The following is a 7,552-nucleotide window of genomic DNA, read 5'->3' as shown; positions in this document are numbered from 1 at the left end:
TTTTATCCTTAAGGGTATTTTTTTCCAGTGTAGAAGACAGTGTTTCCTTTAGAATAACATGAGGATAGGATTGGTTATATGGTTCAGCAGTTAATAAGACACAGGACCAAGTTCAGTTGGTTCCTAGCACCTCTGTGCCAGACCACAACCATCTGCATTGTTAGTTAGTTCTAGAGGATCTGGAGTACTCTTCTGTCCTCTTTGGCCACCAGCTGCAAACCCAAGTACACACATACATACACACATAAACATGCATGCATACATACATACCTGTACACACACAAACACCTTTATAGACATAAAGTTAAAAGAAACAAATTTTAAAAATAAATTTAAGAATAGTATGAGATACTGTCAGGGCTGAGTAGGGAATGTCTAAAGAAGATTTTAGGGAGGAAAATAAGTTATTTTCAAAAGGTTTTCTGTTCTGGGTGACTGCATCAGGAATAGATACCAATTCAACTTTAGTAAACACAATCAATGTTTTAGTTACATTTTTTTTCAATGTGTTCCCTTTTTCAGATGAGAACTTCTGCATAATCTTTCTAGGAACAAGAACATGAAAGTTATCTTGGAGGAATCTTATTATTGACTCACAGAAGAGATATTTTAAATCTAAGCTTCCTAGTAAACAACTTACTCTTGGTTACCAGATTCTAGCCATTCATGTAGTTCTATTTTAAAGTAATAATTTATCCACAACACAAACAAACCCTTTATTCTCAACAGTAACTTCTTGTTTCCTTCTAGTCATGCTGTATTTCAGTCTTCATATGTACTTATACCATGTATATGTATATGTATATGTATATATGTATATGTATATGTATATGTATATGTATATGTATATGTATATGTATATGTATATGTATATGTATATGTATATGTATATGTATATGTATATGTATATGTATATATATATGTATATGTATATGTATATGTATATGTATATGTATATGTGTATATGTATATGTATATGTATATGTATATGTATATATCTCAACAAAACACTGGAGGAGGGGCCTCACAGCCACCTGGTCCCAGCCTGAGTTTGGCTGTAGGAGTTGGTCTAGAGCCCATCTCTTCCATTGTGTAGGGCTGAAGAACACAGGCCACTTTGAAGGATGCTCTGCTCAGCTTCCCTGGCCTCTTTCCTAAGAATCTGGGACATAAAGGCTGCTGTCTGCTTAGGCCACTGGCTGAATCCTGAAAAGAATCTATGCCCTCATCTTCCTTTAGTGATGGCTCTAGGGGTAAATCCGGCGTAGTAGGTCATGAATGTGCCCTTGAACCAAAGGCTGCAATGGCAGTGATGGGCACATTTCTTTGTGGCAGCAAAAGCATGAACAGGAGAAAAGCTCCAGTGTTACATGAAGATTACTAACAAGTAGTTGAGAGACAACTGCTCCAAACAATGCTTAACAGCTGCTGCCAGTGTGGATCCAGGGACAGAGGCACGGGGCAGCATGGCAGAGACACTTGACTTACTCAAGCAACAATACCTGAAGGTTTAAGTCAACCATAGGGTCAGCTTTGGCTTCTTAAAGGGAACCAATACAGCTGTTAAGCCCAGGGCCACGTGCAGACTCTGAAATTAGAGGGAGGGAGGAATAGCTGCCTAGTCCTGCTCCAGGCTCAGAAACTCAAGCAGCAGGATACACAGTACTCCTTTGGGCACCATGTGCAACACAGCTCTGAGGAGTCATCACAATGAACATGCCAGAGATTTCCTGGGCTGCTAGAATAGAGCCAGTAACTTTCCAAATGCTGTGTCAAGAGAGTATGATCAGCAGGAGCATGCAGCATGCCGGGGAAGCCTGATGCCTTCACTTATGACATATGAGGGAAATTTTGTCTAAGAAAATACATTTCTTTTCATTAACTCAGACTATGTGCTCAGTTTCAGATATCTGCCTGATATCCTAGTGCCTGGCATTGATACTGTCCTCTTCATTTCATCATAAAGACCTCAACTTCATTTCTCTGCCTTCAGAGCTGTGTTTACACTGGCAAAGTCTGTATTTCTTTGAAATTTCGATCCAAGCTTCCAACTCCTTCATGTAAATATTAAAATTGCTGATTTGCTGAAGTAAATTTTTTGCACGGTTGTTTTAACCATCTCTTTTTGACACTTAGTTTTTGCAAAACCTGCTTTCTGGGAGCAGGATTCTAACACACATTTGCTGAAATCTTCAAAATTCTAAAGTAACACCTTCCTACATCTTTGAATTACTTCACCTGTCATTTTGGGCTCTGAGTGTTAAAAAAAATACAACTTAAAGATATCTAATAGCAAATACTAGTTATTCATGAGTCTTCACTGCTAAATCAATGGCCTTAGAATGTGAATGTGAAGAGTGAAGTTGTTTTTATAATCATTTCAATCCATGGGTAAAATCTCCATGCATCTTGAAAACTATTCAATCATATATATATATATATATATATATATATATATATATATATATATATATAACTTCCCTTAGTTTGAGTTTTCTATAACACGTGGTGAACAATGAAGGTGAACAATGAATGAATAAATATACATTCGTGTATGTATACTTTTTTCTTTCATTTTATTTTTATTTATTCAACTTACATCCTAGTCATTGCTCTTTTTCTTAGTCACTGCTCCAAAAATTCTTCCTCCCCTCCTTTTGTCTTCTGAGTGGGGAAGGAACCCTGGGTATCTGCCCACTGTATATATTCTTGAAAGTTCTTAATTATAGTTTTTCTTACTATGTTTCTTAGTATTGTACAACCTTCTATTTTCAAACTATTCTCCAAATATTACTAAATAACCTTTTCTGTGAATAACACGTTTGTTGGAATATATTGTTGTCTATAAGTGCTCAGTTGGTTGTATAGAATCATTAACTGTTAAATATAATCAAGAAAAACCCACTTTGAGATCCAAGAGTTGGTGTTTTGGTATTTATCTGAATACAATTCTTCAAACATATAAACATATATGAATATATAATATATATTATATAACATATACATATATGCATACACATATACATAATATATTACCTGTAATATATTATATAATGAATGTACATATTGTATATGCATGTACATATATATATATACATATTATACATATGATATATATGTATCATATATAACAAGCATATATAATATAGAGAGAGAGGTTCTGGATTTTTTTATATTTTTCCAATTTGTCTTAAGACAAATGTTTTTGCAATTCTGATTTCCCTTTGACTCTAGTAACACTTTCTGAATTTATTAATGTTGGCTTCTACAGCTATATATATGTACAAGAAATATATTTGAAATAATTCTATGTAATCAATCATCCTGCTTTAAGTTTTCATTAATGAATCGGCATAAATGTGTTCTTCCATGTAGCATTTATACATGCAGAAACCTAGAAACTCAATGTACCTTCTACTGTTTATAGAATCATAAACAAGATGTTGACAGTTGGAAGAGATTTTTCATAATTTTCTTTTTGCCATGTCACAAAATCATTCAGTGGAATGTGACCTTTTACATTCATAAACATATAGAGAAATTTAATTTATATTTGTTCTTGTCAAGTTATTTGTAATACTGTCATAAAATTTATACAAAGCGTCAATCAATTGTCACTTTCATAGTAGTACATTACTAACACATTTTTTTCTTTTTTTTTTACAGTCCACATTTTATTCCACTCCCGGTCCACCCTCTGACTGTTCCACATCCCATACCTCTTCCCCCATACCCCACCCCTGTCTCCATGAGGATGTCCCTACCACACCTACCCTACCAGATCTCCAAACTTCCTGGGGTCTCCAGTCTCTTGAGGGTAAGATACATCTTCTCTGACTGAACCCAGACTAAGCAGTCCTCTGCTGTATATATGTTGGGGGCCTCATATCAGCTGGTGGTGTATGCTGCCTGGTTGGTGATCAAGTCTTTGAGAGATCTCTGGGGGGGGGAAGCACAGATTAAATAGAGACTGCTGGTCTTGCTACATGGTAACCTCTTCCTCAGATTCTTCCAGCTCTTCCCTAATTCAACCACAGGGGTCAGCAGTCTCTGTTCATTGATTGGGTGCAAATATCTTCATCTGACTTTTTCAGCTGCTTGTTGGGTCATGATAGTTCCATTTTTTTTTTTTGAGCACTCCATAGCCTCAGTAATAGTGTCAGCTCTTGGGGCCTCCCCCTTGAGCTGAATCCCACTTTGGGCCTGTCCCTGTACCTTCTTTCCCTCAGATTCTTTTCCATTTTCATCCCTGCAGTTCTTTCAGAAAGGAACCCCATCCCACACTTGATGCTCCATCTTTCTTCTGCTGGAGATGGACTCTGTAAGTTCCCTCTCTCCACTGTATGGAATTTCAACTAGCCTCCCTCCCTTTGAGTCCTGAGAGTCTCTTATCTCCCAGGTCTCTGGTACTTTCTGGAGGGTTTTCCTAACCTCCTACCTCTGGAGGTTGCCTGTTTCCATTCTTTCTGCTAGTCCTTAGGGATTCAGTCCTTTTCTCCCACCCAAAATGAGATCATGTTCCCATTACCTTTATCCCTTTCAGCTTGTTGACCCTTTTGAGTTCTGTGACTGTATCTTGAGAATTCTGTCCTTTTTTTGGCTAATATCCTCTTATTAGTGAGTACATACCATGCATGTTCTGTTGAGTCTGAGTTACCTCAATCAGACTGATATTTTCTATTTCTATCCATTTGCCTGCAAATCTCAGGATGTCCTTATTCTTAATAACTGAGCAGTATTCCATTGTGTAAATGAATGACAATTTCTGTATCCATTTTTCTGTCATGGAATATATATGTGTATATATTTCACTAAAATTCATATAAATATTAGAACTGATTAAGTTGATATCTTCTAGAGATGTAAACAAAATAAGTAAATGAGATGTTTTAACAGTAACTAGTTGATTCACACAGTTTTTAAAATTTCATTCAGTAACCACATATTAATGATCTAATTTGAAATATATTTGAGTTATCATACTTTGATTTCATGTTATATAGTGTATGAAAATAACAACAACAAAATAGCCTAAGCCTTGGATGTCCTTAAGGCACTATATTAACAAGAAATTGTGATTTGGGGGGTATATAAAAACATAGATAGTATAAAAAATATGTTCTTACAATCATGTTAATTGATCATCCAAGAAGAGAACCTATGACATTTATTGTGTATTAATTTGCATCAGAAGAGATTCTTCTTGTCATTAAATTTTTAGTAGAAGTTAGCCTAATGATTTGGTTGGGTGAACTAATAATCAAGATCACATGAAATTTTAATCAGTAACAGACTAATGTAATATATTTAGAAGTGAATTATTTTATATAATAAACCTGTATAAGGAGATGTGTCATAAGAAAAACATTAGTTAGGATAAAAATAGTTTGGATAGAAGTAAATAAATTACACACTAAATATAATCTTTTGTTCCTATAAAGGACTGATTGTTATTCTTAGGCAAAGCCTTAGAAGAATAAAGAAGGGTTCATTTCAGCTAATATCATACTATGTGAAAGAAATGAAATTCTATTTGAATTAAATGCCATTTTACTGATTCTGGCTTATAATTCTTATGTCAGTGTATACCTTCACATCATCATAATGCTTCAAAACATTTGATATCTTTTACATCTCCTGATGTTGCTGTCCTGTACTGTGATTTTCACTTTTGGGACATTTTCAGCAGTTCTTATCTCCAAGACTAAACTACCTAGATGCTTTGAGGAACACTTCCAATGGCTTTCAAATAACCTCTACACAGAGTATGTACATTTTATTTGCAAGAACATATGGTGGAAATGATAAGCAAAATGAGACTCACAGTGAGTGAAAGTTGTTTTGAAGCACTTATTATCATCAAGGAAAATTAGCTTAAACATGAAGGCATATGGTGACTATTACATAACAAAATGATCAAACTCCTAACACCATAATACTGCACTGCTGTGATTCCTAGTAAGATACCATAAAACTATACCATAGGATTTATGAAGTTCTATTGCAGAAAAGTATAAACCTCATTTAGTCATAGTAGAGCAATCAGAGCAGTTAAGAGACTAGCATTGATGTTTCAAAACTGTGACTACCATGAAGTGTCAAAGAAGGTTTGAGAAATGACCTGGTTTAAATGGAACTAATACCAATGGAATAAAATTTGTAAACAACATTGAGAATCTTGGATATAGACTGTAAATTAAATGCTGTATAGTTATCAAATTCTTGGCTACTGTCTTAGTTAGGGTTTTAATGCTATGAACAGACACCATAACTGAGGTGACTCAGAGGTTCAGTCCATTACCATCAAGTCAGGAGTATATCAGGAGGAGCTAAGAACTTTACATTTTCATCTGGAGGCCTCTATGAGATTTTTATATATTTTTATATATATATATATATATATATATATATATATATATATATATATATATTCCAAATGTTGCTCCAATCCGTGTTCCCCCCATGAGATCTTCATCCCTCTCCCTTCCCCTTTGCTTCCAAAAGGGTACTCCCCTAGCCACTCATCTACTTCCTCCACACCACTCTAGCATCACCCCTTTCCCTTGGGCAACAAGTTACTATAGGATTAAGCTCATCATTATGTAGCAGGGTACAAGGACCAGCCCATGTATGCTTTTGGTTGGCAGCTTAGTCTCTGGGAGCTCTGAGGGTATGGGTTAGTTGACACTGTTGTTCTTACTCTGGTGTTGTGATCCCCTTTAGCTCCTTCAGTCCTTATGCTAACTCTTCCATCAGGGTCCCTGATCTCAATACAATGGTTGGTTGTAAGTATTTTTATCTGTCTCAGTCAGCTGCGGGCAGAGTTCCTCAGAAGAAAGCCATGTTAGGCAGCTACTGGGGGGGTTGGTGCCCACATGTGGGATGGATCCCAAGAGGGGCCAGTCTCTGGGATGGCCTTTCCTTTGGTCTCTGCTCCATTTTTGTCCCTGCATTTCCTTTAGATAGGAACAATTCTGGGTCAAAAATTTTTAAGATGGGTGGGTGGCCCGATTTCTCAACTAGGGGCCATGTCTATCTACTGGAGGCAGTCTCTTTAGTTTACATCTCCCATTGTTGTGCATTTCAGGTAAGGTCATACCCATTTGGTCCTAGGACTCTCTTACATCCCTAGTGTCTGGGACTTTCTAAAGATTCCCTCTTACCTCCTACCCCACACTGCTACATTTCTTATTCATTCTCCTGCCCACCTGGGCTTCTCTCCTGTCTCCCCCTATACCTGATCCTGCCTCACTTTTTTCCTCCCTCTCTCCTATCTTACACAGATCCCTCCCTCCCACTGCCTCTGGTGATTAGTTTGTTCCCGCTTCTAAGTGGGATTGAAATAGCCATATTTGGGCTTTCCTTCTTGTTATATGCTTCATATGGTATGTTAGTTGTATCATGGTCATTCTGAACTTCTTGGTTTGGTGTGACTATAACCAAGTAAGTAAGAGATTTCTATGACAAAACTTCAAATCCCTGAAGAAAACAAATTAAAGAAGATCTCAGAAGATGGGAAGATTTCCCATGCTCATGTCAGTATTTACATATG

This window comes from Rattus rattus, chromosome X, assembly GCF_011064425.1.
Source record: "Rattus rattus isolate New Zealand chromosome X, Rrattus_CSIRO_v1, whole genome shotgun sequence".
In the NCBI taxonomy this organism is placed as follows: Eukaryota; Metazoa; Chordata; class Mammalia; order Rodentia; family Muridae; genus Rattus; species Rattus rattus.
This window is presented reverse-complemented; position numbering follows the sequence as displayed.